General features: G+C 43.4%; 1 pseudogene; it reads left to right on the forward strand.

The window, feature by feature from the left end:
- LOC117542818 overlaps window positions 1–16,786 on the forward strand; it is a 48,715-nt pseudogene extending 31,929 nt beyond the window's left edge.
- The last annotated feature ends 463 nt before the right edge of the window (window positions 16,787–17,249 follow it).

The raw sequence follows: 17,249 nt of genomic DNA on the forward strand, positions 1-17,249 counted from the left end.
GTCTGCAAAACACACAGTTCTTTATGATCCTCCTTGCTGAAGAGTTAGCAGCGGATAGCCAGTAACGTTGATGGAGTTTGGAGAGCATGTGACCTCTTCCTGAGTGACCAACTTGATTATGGATGTGGCTTAATATCAACTTGGAGATATTAGAATGTTTCGGTAGAATCATTGGATGTTTGACCTCAGTTGGCATAGCCATCTTTCTAGTTCTTCCTCCAACTCTCAGAAGCCCGGCATCAATGATAGGGTCCAGCTTATACGTATAGGGAGCTTCCTCTATTGCACTGTTTTCCTTTTTCCAGCAAGGCAATTTCCTCTTTGAAATGCTGTCTCTGCTCGTGGCAAATAATGGCTTTTTCAGCATTTTCTGTGTCCTCTACTGAAAGTCTTAGTGCATTAGCTGTAGGCATATTGAGCAGAAGCATCTGATCCTTCAGTCTATTTCCTTTATCCTGCCTTGCTCCAAGATCATTGGAGCCATCTTTTCTTTTTTCTCTCATCTGCAGGAGGATTGTCTTTAATTTCATTATCCATGCAACAGCTCTTTTTAGGTCATTCCATGAAGAGTAATAGTCCAAGAGCTTGCTTGTTGGAGTTTTTTCCATCTTACATGTGACAATGCTGGTGACAATCGCTTCTTTGCGTACTTCAGGGTCATCTGGAAGGAGAGAACCAAGTTCTTTTGGAATACTTGGCCACTGTGCTTCAGATTTCTTCAAGAATTCTGGACCCTGAAGCCATCCTTTTGAACTGTAAAAGGATTCAATGCTCAGTCCTCTTGAAGCGTCATCAGCGGGGTTGTTTTTGGTGTCTACAAACCGCCACTGGTTCACTTTTGTGAGGTTATGAATAACAGCAATCCGGTTTGCCACGAAAGTGTGGAACCTCTTAGTCCTGTTTCGAATATATTTCAGTACTGACTGGCTGTCAGTCCACAATACTGATTCCAGAAGCTCTCCTTGTAGCTCTGATCGGAGCATTTTGTCCATTCGTGCAGCCAATGTAGCAGCAGTGAGTTCCAACCTTGGAATTGTCATGACTTTTAGTGGGGTAACTCTTGATTTTCCCATCACAAAGGCTACGTGTACCTCCTCCATGTCATTGGTGAATCTCAGGTAACTTGCGGTACCGTATCCTTCTTCACTTGCATCACAAAAGGTGTGTAGCTGTGCAGTTTTCACTCTTCCAAAGTTCTTGGGTTTTATACACATGTCAATTTGGAATCTGGCCAGCTGGTCTAAATCCATGAGCCACTTCTGCCATGGCTTTGAGAGTTCCACCTGAATTTCTTCATCCCATCCATATTGGGCTTTACAGAGTAATCGAAGTATTTGCTTTGCCTTCAATATGAAAGGGGCGAGAAGACCAAGAGGATCGTACACAGAGCTGACAGTGGAAAGTATACTCCTTCTTGTAAGGGTTTTGTTGTTCACAGTCACACGGAAACTGAATATATCCTTTTCAATGTCCCAGTACATCCCTAGTGCTCTTTCATGTGGCAGCTTATCCCTGTCCAGATCCAAGTTTTTCACCTGTTTAGCCTTGTCTTCATCAGGGATGGATTCTAGCACCACTCGACTATTACTTATCCATTTTGTCAGTTTGAATCCACCAAGGGAACACATTTCTCTGAGAGACCTAATAAGGCTTATAGCTTGATTTTCTCTTGCTAGCGACTTGAGGCAATCATCCACATAGAAATTTGATTTGATTGTTTCTGCCACTTCTGCATCAAATTTGCCACAGTTGTCCTCAGCTGTTCTCCGCAATGCAAAGTTTGCGCAGCTTGGAGAGGAAACAGCTCCGAAGAGATGGACCCTCATCCGGTATTCCTCCAGATTTGTGCTGGTTTCTCCTTCAGGCCACCACAGGAATCTCAGCAAGTTTATGTTCTCCTCATTTACACGCACTTGGTGAAACATCCCCTCAATATCTGCCATAATGGCGATGGGCTCTTGACGGAACCTGAGTAGAACACCAATCAATGAGTTTGCCAAGTCAGGGCCCTGAAGGAGTACACTGTTGAGGGATTTGCCTTTATAGGATGATGCACAATCAAGGACCACACGGATCGTTTTTTTACGTTTATGATAGACACCATGATGGGGTATATACCACACTTTGCCGTTTTCCACATGTAGATCGTCCGATGGTACTTTCTCTGCATATCCTTTTTTGATAATGTCACTCATAAAGCCTTTATACTCAGCTGCATAGGTCTGATCCTTCTGGAATTTCCTTTTTAGTGACATTGCTCGTTGCTCTGCCATTTGGCGGTTGTTTGGCATGATAATGTTTGGATTATCTAGAGCAGGGGTCCGCAAACTTTTTCCTGTGAGGGCCACATAACTTTTCCCTTCTCTGATGGGGGCCGGGTCAGTTTGTAACAGAAAAAGTGTGACGATCGCATGGGTGTTTAAACGTAAACATTTATTGTTTTCTAGAAAGCCACACATAACCAAATATTAATAACCCTTTCCGAGATCTTCACAGAAAAAAAGTCAGGAAATAAATAATAACACTATTAATGAAATAAATAACACTATTTATGAAATAAATAATAACCAAATAACCCTCTCTGGGTTCTTCACAGAAAAAAAGTCCATTGAAAATTACTGTAACTTTCTGTTGTGCCGTGCACAATCTTAACAGGTAAAAGTTTAGCTTAGTTGTCAGAGCAGAATCTCTCAAAATAAACGTGGATTTACGTAAAAAAAACTATTTTTTCGGGGTTCGGGTGTTTTGTTTGATTTTAAACAAACAAAGTCTTGGCTTTCAGAATATGAAACTTTTATTTCCTATTTATTTCTCACTCGCAATCTGCTCTTCCGCAGCGCCGCCCCCTCCTCACTCCGCTGAAATTATGAATGTAAGAGTATAGTAATCATAGATAACACTGCAGGGTCAGTTACAGTTTGTTTTCATCTGATTTCAATTAAACAAAGTCTTGGCTTTCAGAATATGAAACTTTTATTTCCAATTTATTTATTTCTCACTCGCAATCTGCTCTTCCGCAGCGCCGCCCCCCCCTCACTCCGCTGAAATTATGAATGTAAGAGTATAGTAATCATAGATAACACTGCAGGGTCCGTTACAGTTTGTTTTCATCTGATTTCAATTAAACAAAGTCTTGGCTTTCAGAATATTAAACTTGTTTCGGCAAATTCAGATGATAAATACAACTTTGAAGCTTCGGCATAATTACAAGCGGAGAACGGCAGGCATAACAACAGCCGGTGTTTCTCGTGAGTGTTTTCCCTGGGAAACAAACACAATACACACAAACGCAAAATTACACAAGCACACACACTCACACGCACACACACACACTCGCGAGCTTCCCCTCCAAACGAAGATATCTTCCCTCGGTAGTATTTTGATCATTTGCTCCGCTAATAATCAATCAGATCGATGGATTCCAGAGAAGAGACAACTTTGAAGGCCTTTTTCTCAAAATGATGACTCGGTGACAGTCATTATATAATGTGACATATTTCGCTTAATATTTGAAGTACAAAAACAATCCTGATATCATTAGAAAGCTAGGAATATCCTCTTTCCAACAGTGTATACAACTCAAAAGGTGTCTTCGGGTCAATGCGACTGATTTCGATAGAGCACAACATTTTGACAGGGGCTAGTCTAGGATTCGCGTGGCCAGACTGAAAAAAAAAAAAAATCATAATGCGTCTCTGGTATTGTTCAGGGGGCCGGGCCAAATGTGGAGGCGGGCCGTACCCGGCCCGCGGGCCTTAGTTTGGGGACCACTGATCTAGAGGAAGAGGTAAACTGTAGTGGCCATCTTTAAGAGAAACCGAGCTTGATACAATCTGCATGAACTTTCGGTCATCAGCTGACATTTGTCTTTCCTCGTCATACTCTTTCTCTGGAAAGTCGTTAATATATTGTCTTTCAATTAGCTTCTCAAGGTGAACAATTGAGATCCTGTTCACTAATGCCACGGGGGTTTCATCATCCAGATCTGTGGAAGCATTAAGTGGACCATTAACGACCCATCCTAACAGTGTTTTCACTGCATATGGGCCATTTCCTTGGCTATTTATAACTCTCCATGGTTCCATAGCCTTTGGAGTATTTACTCTAATAAGAAGTCCCACGTCAGCATCTATTTCTTTTATTTGGATGTCCTGCAGATAAGGCCATTTCTTGAGGTCCGCCTGGGTAAGAATGTTTCTTTTGGTAACAGGGATTTTGTTCTGAGTGTAAACCTTGGGCAAGTTTATATATGTGCCATCTTCCATATGTCCCACTTCTAGACCTGTTACCTCAAAACTCCTGACTGTTTTCTCTGTTCCCATCGTTTGAAGAAGGACTTCAGTTCTCCGTCCTCTAGCACCAAGCTGCCTCATGAGCCCTTCTGTGCAAAATGTGTCGGTGCTACCAGGGTCCAGGAATGCATAGGTCAGTATGCTTTTATTTCCTTGGCAGAGTTTCACCTTCACTGGCACTATGGCAAGTAAAGCTGTCTTTACCAGCCCTGATTCCTTCACCTTCTCCTACTGAAACAAGAGCACTGCTGATGGATGTCTCATCAGGCCTTGCTCCCCCACTCTGCTGCTCTGCCTTACCATGTTTAAAGTTATCAGTTTCAGGCTTTGAAAATATTTTAATGTGCAGAATAGTTGGGTGCTTAGCATGACAGATTTGACAGGTCATTCTCCTGTTACAGTTCCTGCTCAAGTGCCCCACCTTCAGGCAGCCAAAGCATAGTCCTTTCTCTTTCAGAAACTCAATTTTAGCTTCATGAGATACTGAATGTATTTTATGGCATTCAGCTAAAGGATGTTTACTTGTACAAAAAGTACATGAGGTGTCATTGTTAGTGGAGGAAATGTAGCTTTTAACAGGATATTTGTCTTCTTTGAGTTTCTCTGCACGGCTGTCTGACACTATAGCCACTGTGGTTGCAAAACTGCTCCCTTTGCTCTTATTTCGATATGAATCAACAAGAGTCTTGGTCTTAAAAGCCGCCTTTGTACTGTTAAGTTGATCGGGAATGTCACCAAAGAGAGGGTCTTGAAGTATTCTAGCTTGTCTTTCAATAAATACAACAAGGTCAGGTAATCTTGCTCTTTCATGGCTCCGCTCCAGAATATCACAAGCTGCTGTTCTCCACTTCTCCCTTAGTTTAGTAAGGTAGCTTTGAAAGAATGAGCCGTAGGTTGGATGGCAGGTCCAGCTCCTCCATGTTCTGCAGATCCCTCATTGCATTACAGCAGCCTCTCAGAAAAAGTGCATAACAGTGCAGTGACTTTCCATCCTCTGCCTTTATAGTGTTCCAGTTGAGAGCTTTTCCCATATATGCGCTTGCTATCTTGAGCTCATCTCCAAAATGCACTTTTAGCAGTCTCTTAGCTTCAGCAAAGCCACTATTAGCATCCATGTGAAGGCAGCTTCTCACCAGTTCCCTGCAGGATCCCGAAGTATATTGTTCCAGGTAATATAATCGATCCTGGTTACTGGTGGTTTTCTCCTCAATGCCATGTTGAAATGCCCTCACAAATATTTGATAATTCAGGGGATTGCCATCAAAGACTGGGATTTCCCTAGTGGGCAGTGATGCTTGTTTTTGTTGAAGTACAAGTAAATTAACAATGTCATTTTGTCTTTGCATCACAGTCAGGAAATTGTCATTATTATTTGTCCCTGTAATTCCTGCATCTCTAGCTGTGTTTTGAGAGCTTTGGTTTGCATTATCAATATTTTCTGGTGGTCTTGGTTGTTGGTGTAGAAGCCTTTGAAGTGGTGTCTTGGGAATGGCTCCGAACTCAGCAAAGGAAATTGGAGACGGCTCTGCATCCATTGACATATGTGTTTTTAATCTGTAGTCCTTTAAATAGTCATTCATGCCATCATATTTTCCTTGTGTTGGATTTTGTGAACCAGTCCCAAGTGCTCCAGGACTTTCATTTTTGCATCAGATTCAGCTAGGCTGGCTTCCATTTCTATCCGTTCGGATCTAGCTTGCAGTTGAGCCTTTTCCATTTCAAGTGCATGCTTTTCCTTTAATCCTGCTGCCCGGGCAAGGAGGGCAGCTCTTTCTGTGGCCATTTTGAGGTGGATTGAGGAAGCAGAAGAAGTTGCTGATCCTGCTTTTGAGCTCCTCCTGGTTGATGCATTGGAAACACTGTCATGGGGTTCAATCAGTATCTGAGGATCCATTTGAGAGCTTTTCCACATTTCCACATCCTTAATGAAATTCGTGAATGCAGACATTTTTTGTTCATACCAATCTATTCTCTCAGTTTCCCTTATTTCCTCAGATAAAAGCATTTGAACAATTCCATGACATTTCATAAATTCATTGAGTAACATCTTGAATGTTGCAACAGCTTCATCCACCTTTTCCATATTTCCACCTCGCACCAGTAATGGGTTAATTTCATTCATTCTGCGGGTGCATGCTCCAAGTTTTCCTCTTCGCGATTGGCTGAGAGTTTTATATCTCTCCTCTGCGGCGGCAACATCAGCTGGAGGTATATCAGGATCCATTGTTTATTTAATTTTTTCTTCACTTAATCCACATGAAATAAAGTCATTAATATTTCCAAGAACAGCTCTTCGCGAGTCCTGTTTTTGTGCCAAATATTCCTTTAACATCCGCTTCCTTAACTGCGTGATAGTTCGTTAATGCATTTCATTGTTTAAGCATTCCAACAGCAATTGCGGATTATCTTCAGTAAGCATCAGGATTTCACTGGATGGATTTCCCGTTTCGTTTTGTCAAACATCCGTAACTATGCACACATCAGTACTTGCATTGTTTGACGAAGCGATCTCGTTGTAAACAGCGTTTCATTCATAAATTCCGGGCCGGCATGGTTTACTCACGGCCTCCTCCTCGGCACTTTAGAACGTCCGTTCGCTGTTTCCAAAGCAGAGCTGAAATCCACACGAATCCTGTGCTTGTTCTTCGAAATCTTTATCCACAGTTTACGGAGTCTTTTGACTAATGTGGTGGCGTTTTAATCCTTGTCTACCATTTAATAGCCACCTCTATCGGGGTTGTGGGTTTTGACGCGCCTCTCTTTGTTTCCAAACAATTCAGCGGAGATCGTAGTTGAATCAGATGAGCTTTACGTGCGTGCGTGCGTGTGTGTGTGTGTGTGTGCGCGCGCACAGGTATCAGGGCAGGAGAGAGGAAACCTACATGGTGATCATCAACATCAAGCTGCTGTCTGGATACATTCTGGATAAGAGCTCCCTGGAGCTGGTCAGTTCTTCCACTGAATGGCACATATTTAGATGTACATGTAGTCTGTGCAGTACTATCAGACTGTAGCAAATACATACTACATAATATATTTTTATTTTGGTGTATACTGATGGCTGTGTGTTCTGTGCTTATTTTTAGCTGAAAAGCGACCGCTCAGTGAAGCGTGTGGATCTGGACGAAGGATACATCAACATCTACTTAGACGGGGTAGGAAGCACCAACTGTGGTGTCTCGTCAATTGTGTTAGTCGTGTTTGTTTTATGTCTGTCACTTCATGTTTAGTCAGGTATGTAATTCCAAGTCTAGTCAGGTTTCTATGTAGAGTCAGGTTTTCTTGTTACTTCATGTCTTGTCTGCCTATTTCATGTCATGTCTTGTTTTCCCATTTCCTGTTTTATTTTGTACTTACCTCTGGTCTTTCCTTTCAGGTCCTGTTAATTCCTCACTTTGGGTGATTTTCTGTCATCGTCAGCGTCTGTCCTGCCCCTGTTTGTTTCCACCTGGTCCCTATTCCCTGTTGAGATCTTCATATGAAGTGAATACTTAAAACGAAAGTTAATTGAGATCATGGTATGAAGTGAATACTTAAAAAACGAAAGTTAATTATAAATCATACATGATCAATCATATTCTTGTATAAACCCATAATGAGAATGCTTCTTGACGGTTTTTGAATATGTATCTATGCTTACAATTTTTTCTGTTGCTATTTTGATAACTTTGCGTTTTGAAAAGAGGGTGTTGTGAGTTTTCATAGTATGTTTAATACTTAAAAACGAAAGTTAGTTATAATCAAATATAATCAATTATATTCTTGTATAACCCACAAGGAAAATGCTTCATATTTTAGGTTTTCTATAGTTACAGTATAAACAAAACAAAGTGGTGTTTAGGTTGAGTTTTCTTCCTCTCCTCTGGCAGCAGTCCACAGGGAAGGGGGGGGGGCTTCACACTAAGGGGAGAAACATTAAGAGGCCAAAGAGAGTTCATGTCCTTTTTACCTCATATGAAAGGGTGTCTTATCCCATAACAGCTGTGGAACATGTTGAGACATGTTTAGCCTTGTACATTAGTGCGCATGCGCAGTTTTCAACTGAATTGGGTGAAGAGGAGGAGTTTTGTTTTTTTTGGGTTTAGGATCCAGTTTTTTTAGCATAAAGAGACTGGTTTTTTGAGAGAGCGCGAGAGAGGGGGGGTGACCCCTGGTAGACTCTCTCCCGGTAGGCTGTGTGCTTCAGAGCTGGGTTAATAGCTCTCGGTAAGGTCCTTCTAGACGGGGTAAATATCTCTCGAATGTATTGGTTGTTGGCTGAGTGGAATGATTTGATGAGAGAAAGTGTATGAACCTTTATAAATACCGCGACCTGTGGGGAAAATCTGGTCCCCCGAAATTTGCGGACAGGTATGGGTTTTTGAGTGTTAATCCGCCGTCTGTGTCGGAAAAAGTGTATGAACCTTTATAAATACCGCGACCTGTGGGGAAAATCTGGTCCCCCGAAATTTGCGGACAGGTATGGGTTTTTGAGTGTTAATCCGCCGTCTGTGTCGGAAAAAACGGTATGAAACTGATGTGAATAAATGGGTGAATGGAAAGTTGAATGCGCTTTTTATTGTCACCGGTCTTTTTACGAGGAAATACCTCTAAATTCTATCGGGAGAATTTTAAAATGTCACAACTGAAATGGGCAGTTGAAATTAAAACATTTTGGTAATAAATGTAAGACTGTGAATTAAAGTTTCATTTGAACATGATCACAGCACGGTTTTTTTGTTAGTATGATTATAATGTTGTGAGAGAGAAGGTAAAAACCCTGTATTAGTTTGGACCTATTTTTCTTCAAATAAACTGAATCCCACCTGTTGGATTGGGATCCTTTAAAAGACACCTGTGCTCTCCTCTCCTGCGTCAAAGGTAAGATTGCACCCTGCCACACACACTTAGGTAGGAGCACACTCCATTTACTGATATCAAAATCCTTCGGGATCGCTTAAACAGATTAAAAGAGAGTTGTCTGAATTGAAACAGCAGTTAATTGAACCTGGTTCTTCGGGGGGGTTAGGAAGAGGTGAGATCTTGCTGACGTTGGTGGATCTGAGCCACGCAGCAAACTTACATAGACTCAATAATCTTCGGAAAGGTCAATTAGGAGGTCAGAGTAATTTACCGGAATAAATTATCAGGACCTCTCAAAACTCTAAACACCCTCATGTATAAATAGTCCTTGTCTCCCTTTGTCTTGTGCCAGTTCGTCTTGTTTCAGTGTACTTCCATGTCCAGAGACCCAGCGTTAAAACCAGAGAGGAGAGTTTTGTTTGTTTGAAATCGAGAAGTTTTGTTTTGTCCTCGCATGAGTGATTTTTTGTTAAAACTTTGTTTTATTTTTTCATTAAAATCTGAGCTGTCGCATTTGAGTCCAGTATTTTTGTACCCCGTTCTAACAGAACGAACTGGCCAACATGGACTCAGAAAGAATTAAAGCGAATGTCGAAGGACAGAGAGCAGAGCTTGCTCACCATGCTGCACGGCTGGTCTCCATTAACAGAGGAGTTGTTAACCTCACTGATCGCCAAGCAGAATTCCAGGAGGCTGTAACAAATCAAGTTAATCACCTGGCGGTTCAAGTGCACGGAGCTCTTGCCCAGCTCGAAGCTGGATCATCTACACGGTCTCCTACTATGCCAAGCCCATCCGTTGCATCCGCTGGTGCTGCTGCAGACCACATTCCCTCTTCTGGAACGTCGCTTCGCCTTGCATCTCCAGAAAAGTTTTCTGGGGACTCTGGGGACTGTCGTTCCTTTCTGGTACAGTGTGAACTGCATTTCACCCATAACCCCTCAGCCTTTATCTCAGACCAAGCTAGAGTAGCCTTTATGCTGTCCCATTTAACCGGGCGAGCTGCCGCCTGGGCTACGGCCGAATGGTCCTCTAATTCTCCAGTGTGCCAGTCAGTGAACATGTTCTCAGAGACTCGAAAGCGTGTTTTTGATCACTCTTCACCATCCAGAGAGGCCAGCCGAGTGTTAATGCAAATTAAACAGGGATCCACAAGAGTGGCAGATTATGCGATACAATTTCGCACTTTAGCAGCAGATAGCGGGTGGAACACCCCAGCCCTTATTGATGCCTTTATGAATGGATTAAAGGATTCTATTAAGGATCAATTAGCACCCCTGGAGCTACCAACAGATCTTAACTCTATCATTGCAATGTCTACCCGCATTGATATTAGACTTAATGAAAGGAACAGTGAAAGGTTAAGGACCAGCGTGCGCCCATCTGCCCCACAACGCCCATGGATAAAAAATACACCTCTGACAACATCATCCGAGGAACCAATGCAGCTGGGCGGAGCCAGGATCACGGCAGAGGAACGATAGCGCCGTTTCCGTGAAGGATGCTGCTTCTACTGTAGACAACATGGCCATGCTGCATCTTCCTGCCCGTTAAAAGGACAGGCTCATCGGCGCGACGAAGGGCGCTGGTGAGCCGATTTTCTGCAGCTGACTTTCCTCCACGTTCATTGACCAAGGTAAAATTACAGTTACGTGACTACACCATGACTCAGGGGGTACTAGTGGATTCAGGAGCGGACGAAAGTCTGATGGACTGGGGTCTTGTTAAAAGACTGGGCATTACTACTGTTCCTTTGACTTCTCCTGTAGATGCCAGTGCCTTAGATGACAAGCTGTTATTCAGAGTAACCCATATAACTGAACCCGTTCAAGTAACCATAGATGACATTCACACAGAAACATTAAGATTCCACTTATTTGACTCTGCACTTCACCCTATAGTTTTGGGACTTCCATGGCTCCTCAGGCACAATCCGAATATTGACTGGCGGTCGGGAAACATTAAGAACTGGGGCTCTGATTGTAAAGTAACCTGCTTAGCCTCCCCTGGGAACTCCAGACAGTCTGTTAATCAGACAGACATCCCCAATAGAGTTACCACTGACATCAAGTCAGAGTATGCTGACCTGTCCAGAGTGCCTGCATGTTATCTGGACTTGAAAGAGGTTTTTGACAAGACTAAGGCTACTTCGCTACCACCTCATCGACCTTATGACTGCCCTATTGACCTTTTGCCTGGAGCTCCGATCCATAGAGGTCGGCTTTACTCCATCTCTGCACCAGAAAGAGTGGCCATGAAGACGTATATTGACTCTTCCCTTAAGTCTGGACTCATCAGACCGTCATCATCAACTGCGGCTGCAGGCTTTTTCTTTGTGGGCAAGAAAGATGGTTCCCTCCGTCAATGCATAGACTATAGTCCACTCAATGCAATAACAGTCAAGAATAGATACCCCCTTCCACTAATGTCTACAGCATTTGAACTGTTGCAGGATGCCCAAGTATTCACCAAACTGGACCTCAGAAACGCCTATCATCTCGTCAGAATTCGGGAGGGGGATGAGTGGAAAACAGGGTTCAACACTCTGAGTGGCCACTACGAATATCTTGTTATGCCTTTTGCTTTATGCAATGCTCCAGGTGTTTTTCAGGGTATGATCAATGATGTGTTGAGGAACTTTCTCAACAAGTTTGTCTTCGTCTACCTTGACGACATCTTAATTTTCTCACCGGATGAGGAAACTCACATTCAACATGTCCGCCAAGTACTCCAGAAACTGTTGGAGAATCAACTGTACTGCAAAGCTGAGAAATGTGAGTTTCATGTCAAGACGGTCTCCTTCCTGGGTGATATCGTCACCGCTAACCATGTTCAGATGGATCCAGTAAAGGTTAGTGCTGTGGAAGATTGGCCAACTCCCACAAACAGGAAACAGATCCAACAATTCTTAGGCTTTGCCAATTTCTACAGAAGGTTCATAAGAAACTTTAGCACCATTGCGGCGCCATTACATGCACTAACCTCTTCTCATGTTGTTTTTAAGTGGAACACTAAGGCGGAGAAAGCCTTTCAAAGACTTAAGACGTTGTTCACAACCGCTCCAATCCTCACAGTGCCTGACCCGCAGAGACAATTCATTGTGGAGGTGGATGCCTCGAACGAAGGCGTCGGAGTGGTGCTCTCCCAAAGGTCTGCTCAGGACAACAAGCTCCATCCTTGTGCTTTCTTGTCACGGAAGTTGACAGACGCAGAGAGGAATTACGATCTGGGGAACAAGGAACTTTTGGCAGTAAAGATAGCCTTAGAAGACTGGCGTCATTGGTTAGAGGGGGCGGAACAACCATTTCTAGTATGGACTGATCACAAGAACCTGGAATTCATTAGAAAATCCAAAAGACTAAACCCACGCCAGGCTAGATGGTCATTGTTTTTTAGTCGCTTTAACTTCACCTTGTCATACAGACCAGGCTCTCAGAATGGGAAACCAGATGCTTTGTCACGCATGTACGAGCCTGAACCTGCTGCCAAAAAACCTGAAAGCATCCTTCCACTTCATTGTGTGGTTGGGGCAGTGTCATGGCAAATAGAATCTGTGGTGAAGCAAGCACATGGTGAGAGCCCGGCTCCTAGTGGTTGCCCGCAAAATAGGTTGTTTGTACCTGTTTCAGTTCGCTCCCAGGTAATTCACTGGGCTCACACGTCTTTGCTCATCTGTCATCCGGGGGTTAAACGCACAATCTTTATGATAAAGCAACGTTTCTGGTGGCCGGCTATGGAGAAACAGGTGGCAGAGTATGTGGCAGCCTGCACCGTTTGTGCCAGAAACAAGAGCTCCAAACAAGCTCAGATGGGTCTGCTGCAGCCTCTTCCTGTTCCACATCGTCCATGGTCACACCTCTCCATGGACTTCGTCACTGGATTACCCGTTTCCGAGGGAAACACCACCGTCCTGACGGTGGTGGACAGATTCAGTAAGATGGCACATTTCATTGCATTACCCAAGCTCCCCTCTGCCAAAGAAATGGCAGAGGTCATGTTACGTGAAGTTTTCCGCCTTCATGGTTTTCCCAGGGACATCGTATCGGACCGAGGCCCCCAGTTCATCTCTTTGGAAGGAGTTCTGCCATCTCCTGGGTGCCACCGTCAGCTTGTCTTCGGGTTACCACCCGCAGTCCAATGGCTAATCAGAGCGGATCAACCAGGAGCTGGAGACCTGTTTGCGGTGTCTCGTTTCCCAGAACCAGGCATCATGGAGCAAGCACCTGGTGTGGGTCGAGTATGCTCACAACACACTGCCCATCGCAGCTACTAGACTTACTCCTTTCCAGTGTGTTTATGGGTATCAGCCACCCTTGTTCCCTGCCAATGAAGGTGAGGTCACGGTCCCGTCAGCACACGCCATGGTCCGTCGGTGCCGCCGGATCTGGGCAGGTGCTCGTCGTGCTCTCCTGCGCAGTGCCAGCCAGATGAAGAAGGTGGTGGATCGGCATCGCAGACCTGCTCCATCCTATAGGCCTGGACAAAGTGTTTGGCTGGCTACCAAAGACTTACCCCTTCATGTCATGTCCAGAAAGCTAGCCCCAAGGTTCGTGGGTCCTTTCCAGGTGTCTAAGGTGATTAACCCAGTGTCTGTGCGCTTACGTCTACCCAGGTCGCTCAAGGTCCATCCGACATTTCATGTGGGGAAGGTCAAGCCTGTAAGAGAGAGTCCTCTGGTGCCCGCCTCTAAGCCCCCACCGCCTCCCCGGATGGTTGATGGTGGTCCTGTCTACACTGTTAAGAAACTGCTTGGAGTCCGTAACCGTGGTCGAGGGAAACAATTCCTCGTGGACTGGGTTGGTTACGGTCTCGAAGAAAGACAATGGGTCCCTGCAAGCTTCATTGTAGATCGGAGTTTGATCACTGACTTTTATCAGGATCATCCAGGAGGGTCTGGGACTTCCGGAGCAGTCCCTAGAGGGGGGGGTACTGTGGTGTCTCGTCAATTGTGTTAGTCGTGTTTGTTTTATGTCTGTCACTTCATGTTTTGTCAGGTATGTAATTCCAAGTCTAGTCAGGTTTCTATGTAGAGTCAGGTTTTCTTGTTACTTCATGTCTTGTCTGCCTATTTCATGTCATGTCTCGTTTTCCCATTTCCTGTTTTATTTTGTACTTACCTCTGGTCTTTCCTTTCAGGTCCTGTTAATTCCTCACTTTGGGGGATTTTCCGTCAGCGTCTGTCCCGCCCCTGATTGTTTCCACCTGGTCCCTATTCCCTCATGTATAAATAGTCCTTGTCTCCCTTTGTCTTGTGCCAGTTCGTCTTGTTTCAGTGTGCTTCCATGTCCAGAGACCCAGCGTTAAAACCAGAGAGGAGAGTTTTGTTTGTTTGAAATCGAGAAGTTTTGTTTTGTCCTCGCATGAGTGATTTTTTGTTAAAACTTTGTTTTATTTTTTCATTAAAATCTGAGCCGTCGCATTTGAGTCCAGTATTTTTGTACCCCGTTCTAACAGCAACTGTGTGCCTCAGATATGCATGAATTAATCCTTTATTTTGTATCATTTATTTAAACCATTACGACCTGTGTGCAGAGCTTGTGATAAAGTAAATAGTATAGTATGAGTTTGTTCTTTTGTGGTTGCAGTTGAAAAAGGATGAGACGCTGATATACAGACTAATGACTAGCGAACCGGACATGTCCCGTAACCGTTCCATGTATGTGATGTATACCAGTAGCCAAGGCCGGATTAACCATATGGGCAACCTGGGCAAGTTCCCAGGGGCCCTTGAGCAAAGAGGGCCCTCAGTGACAAGATAAAAAAAAATAAAAAAAAGTTTTTATTTTTTTATCTTAAAAGTGACAAAATAGGCCAGCAACCACAAGGAACGGTGGCGGCGGTCACGGAGGATGTTGTTGAGCTAGCGAGCAATGTTAGCCTTGAGCCTTGGATTTTGATGACCTAATCACAGACTTTTCAAAGAGAAAGGCAAGGAAGAAACACTTCTAAAAGGTAAGATCCACTGTCTCTCACACACTTATTCTCTCGCTCTCTCTCTTGCCAGTAGCGGATTATTATGTACATGTATCGTCAATTTAATGTTGACATATCTGGCTAAATAACATGCCTGATTATGACATTACCCAGTTTAAGTTAAGGATTAACATAACTATGGTGTGAGCTAGAGAGAATCTCGGACGGGACGGGAGCGATCGAGCGGAGCTTCTCTTGTTGTCTTTTTATCTCCATCACCGGTGCAGCGACCGACGTGTTTTAAAAGTTAATTTAGTATTTAAATAAACTTTAACAGCATGATATACAAATAAAACAAGAGCAAAACAAATCTTGCCCTTGACTGTAACCGGACACCCGTTTTTATTTTACCATTCATTTAAATACTAAACCTCACTTGTAAACTGTTACAATGTGAGGTGCAGGTGAAAAAACAATACGTGGAGAGAGGGTTTTCTTTCAAAAATAAACAGGCGTTTTATTTCTTAGCCTTCCATATTCTTTTACAGGAACACAAAACTTCATCCTTAGTACGGCTGTTCGGTCTCATCCATCTTTTGTAAAGCCCCTTAATACGGTTGTTGGTTTCTCTAAGTCTCTCCCACTGGCAAAATGGTGCTCTGGAACCGCTGTCTGTAAGTCTCTTCAGTAACATTAAACTTCATTAACACTGCTGCTTTAATGGCTTCACATGATTCTGACTGTTCCTCATCCATTCCAGCATAGGCCTCAAAAGCTTTTCCTGTCAACAAGGTCACTACCCTGGCTGCCCACTCAAATGGCTGCCACCCCCATGTTCTGGCCATCCGTTCAAACCAAACAAAAAAACGTTCTGGGTCTTCACCTTCTTTGAAGTCAGGTATTCTTGGCTCACTTACATAGGGCCTTGCTGTCCGGATTGGTGGATCAATATTCTGCAGAGGCTGGATAGGCCAATCTGATAAGGAGACAGGCCTGCTAGTTTGAAGTGGATTGAATGTTTCATTTGGCTCAGCTTTTAGCAGGTGTGTTGAGGTTTCAGCTTGTAGCCTTGGATTATCAGCACGTATTGAATGTACTTCTGAGTCCCACATTGACTTTGAAGCCATGTCACCTCTTAATTGTTTAATCTGTTCAAAAAGTATTGCCTCAGACTCTTTAGACCTGTGCACAAACTCTCTCTCATTTCTTCAACGAAGCTTGGGGCAGAGAGTTCCTCACCTACAGCATGGGCTGTAAACACTTTGGGGCGAACCAACGGCTCTTCCTCATCTTCTTCACTTTCATCTGCCATGGTTCCCTCAAGTGGTGACTCTTCTTCCATTGTCCCTTGTCTTTTTTTTCCTCCACGTCTGGCAAGGCTGTGGACCTTGTCGAACGACCTCTTCCACGTACACCTTTCATTTAGTCAGTCTGCTCTCAAAGACTCCTCACAGGCGTTAAATATCCCACCACTGCCACCAATTGTTACAATGTGAGGTGCAGGTGAAAAAACAATACGTGGAGAGAGGGTTTTCTTTAAAAAATAAACAGGCGTTTTATTTCTTAGCCTTCCATATTCTTTTACAGGAACACAAATCGTCATGCCTGGTGCTGTGTTCACCAGCAAGGAACAAACACAAATGTCCCCTTCCCCTCTCTTCCCAACCACATGTATAGGAGACTGCCCGCCTTCCCAATCCAAGCTGGCCAATCAGATCATGGTTCTGAAAGCGGAGTGAAGGGTTAAATACAAAATTAAACACTGTTGTCTACATTTAATAAAATTCACATAAACAATGAAAGTCCGGGGGGGACAGTGAAGGGAAGTTACAATGCAGTTTACACCACCTTTTTTTTTTAATGAAATGCTTGTACTCTACTTGATTAGGCAGGCCTGTTTCCATTGTAAGATACTTCAATTCACTATAATTGAGAGGAAATTAGTTACTATGAAGGTCGAGTTTTTCATTCAAAATATAGGCTATTTATACATTTTGATTGATTGATTACATTTAAATGCATAATCTGCATTTGTACTTGTTTTTATTCATCTTTAATTTGTATTGTATGTAGTCATCAGTTTTTCTTTGAATCAATATGTCATCTTTTACAGCTTGTTTATTAAATATTTATTATAAATGACATATTTCTCAGTTTTTTTTAAATATGACTATTTTCTTATTCTCTAGATGGAACCACCCA

Source organism: Gymnodraco acuticeps, unplaced genomic scaffold, assembly GCF_902827175.1.
Source record: "Gymnodraco acuticeps unplaced genomic scaffold, fGymAcu1.1, whole genome shotgun sequence".
Taxonomy (NCBI): domain Eukaryota; kingdom Metazoa; phylum Chordata; class Actinopteri; order Perciformes; family Bathydraconidae; genus Gymnodraco; species Gymnodraco acuticeps.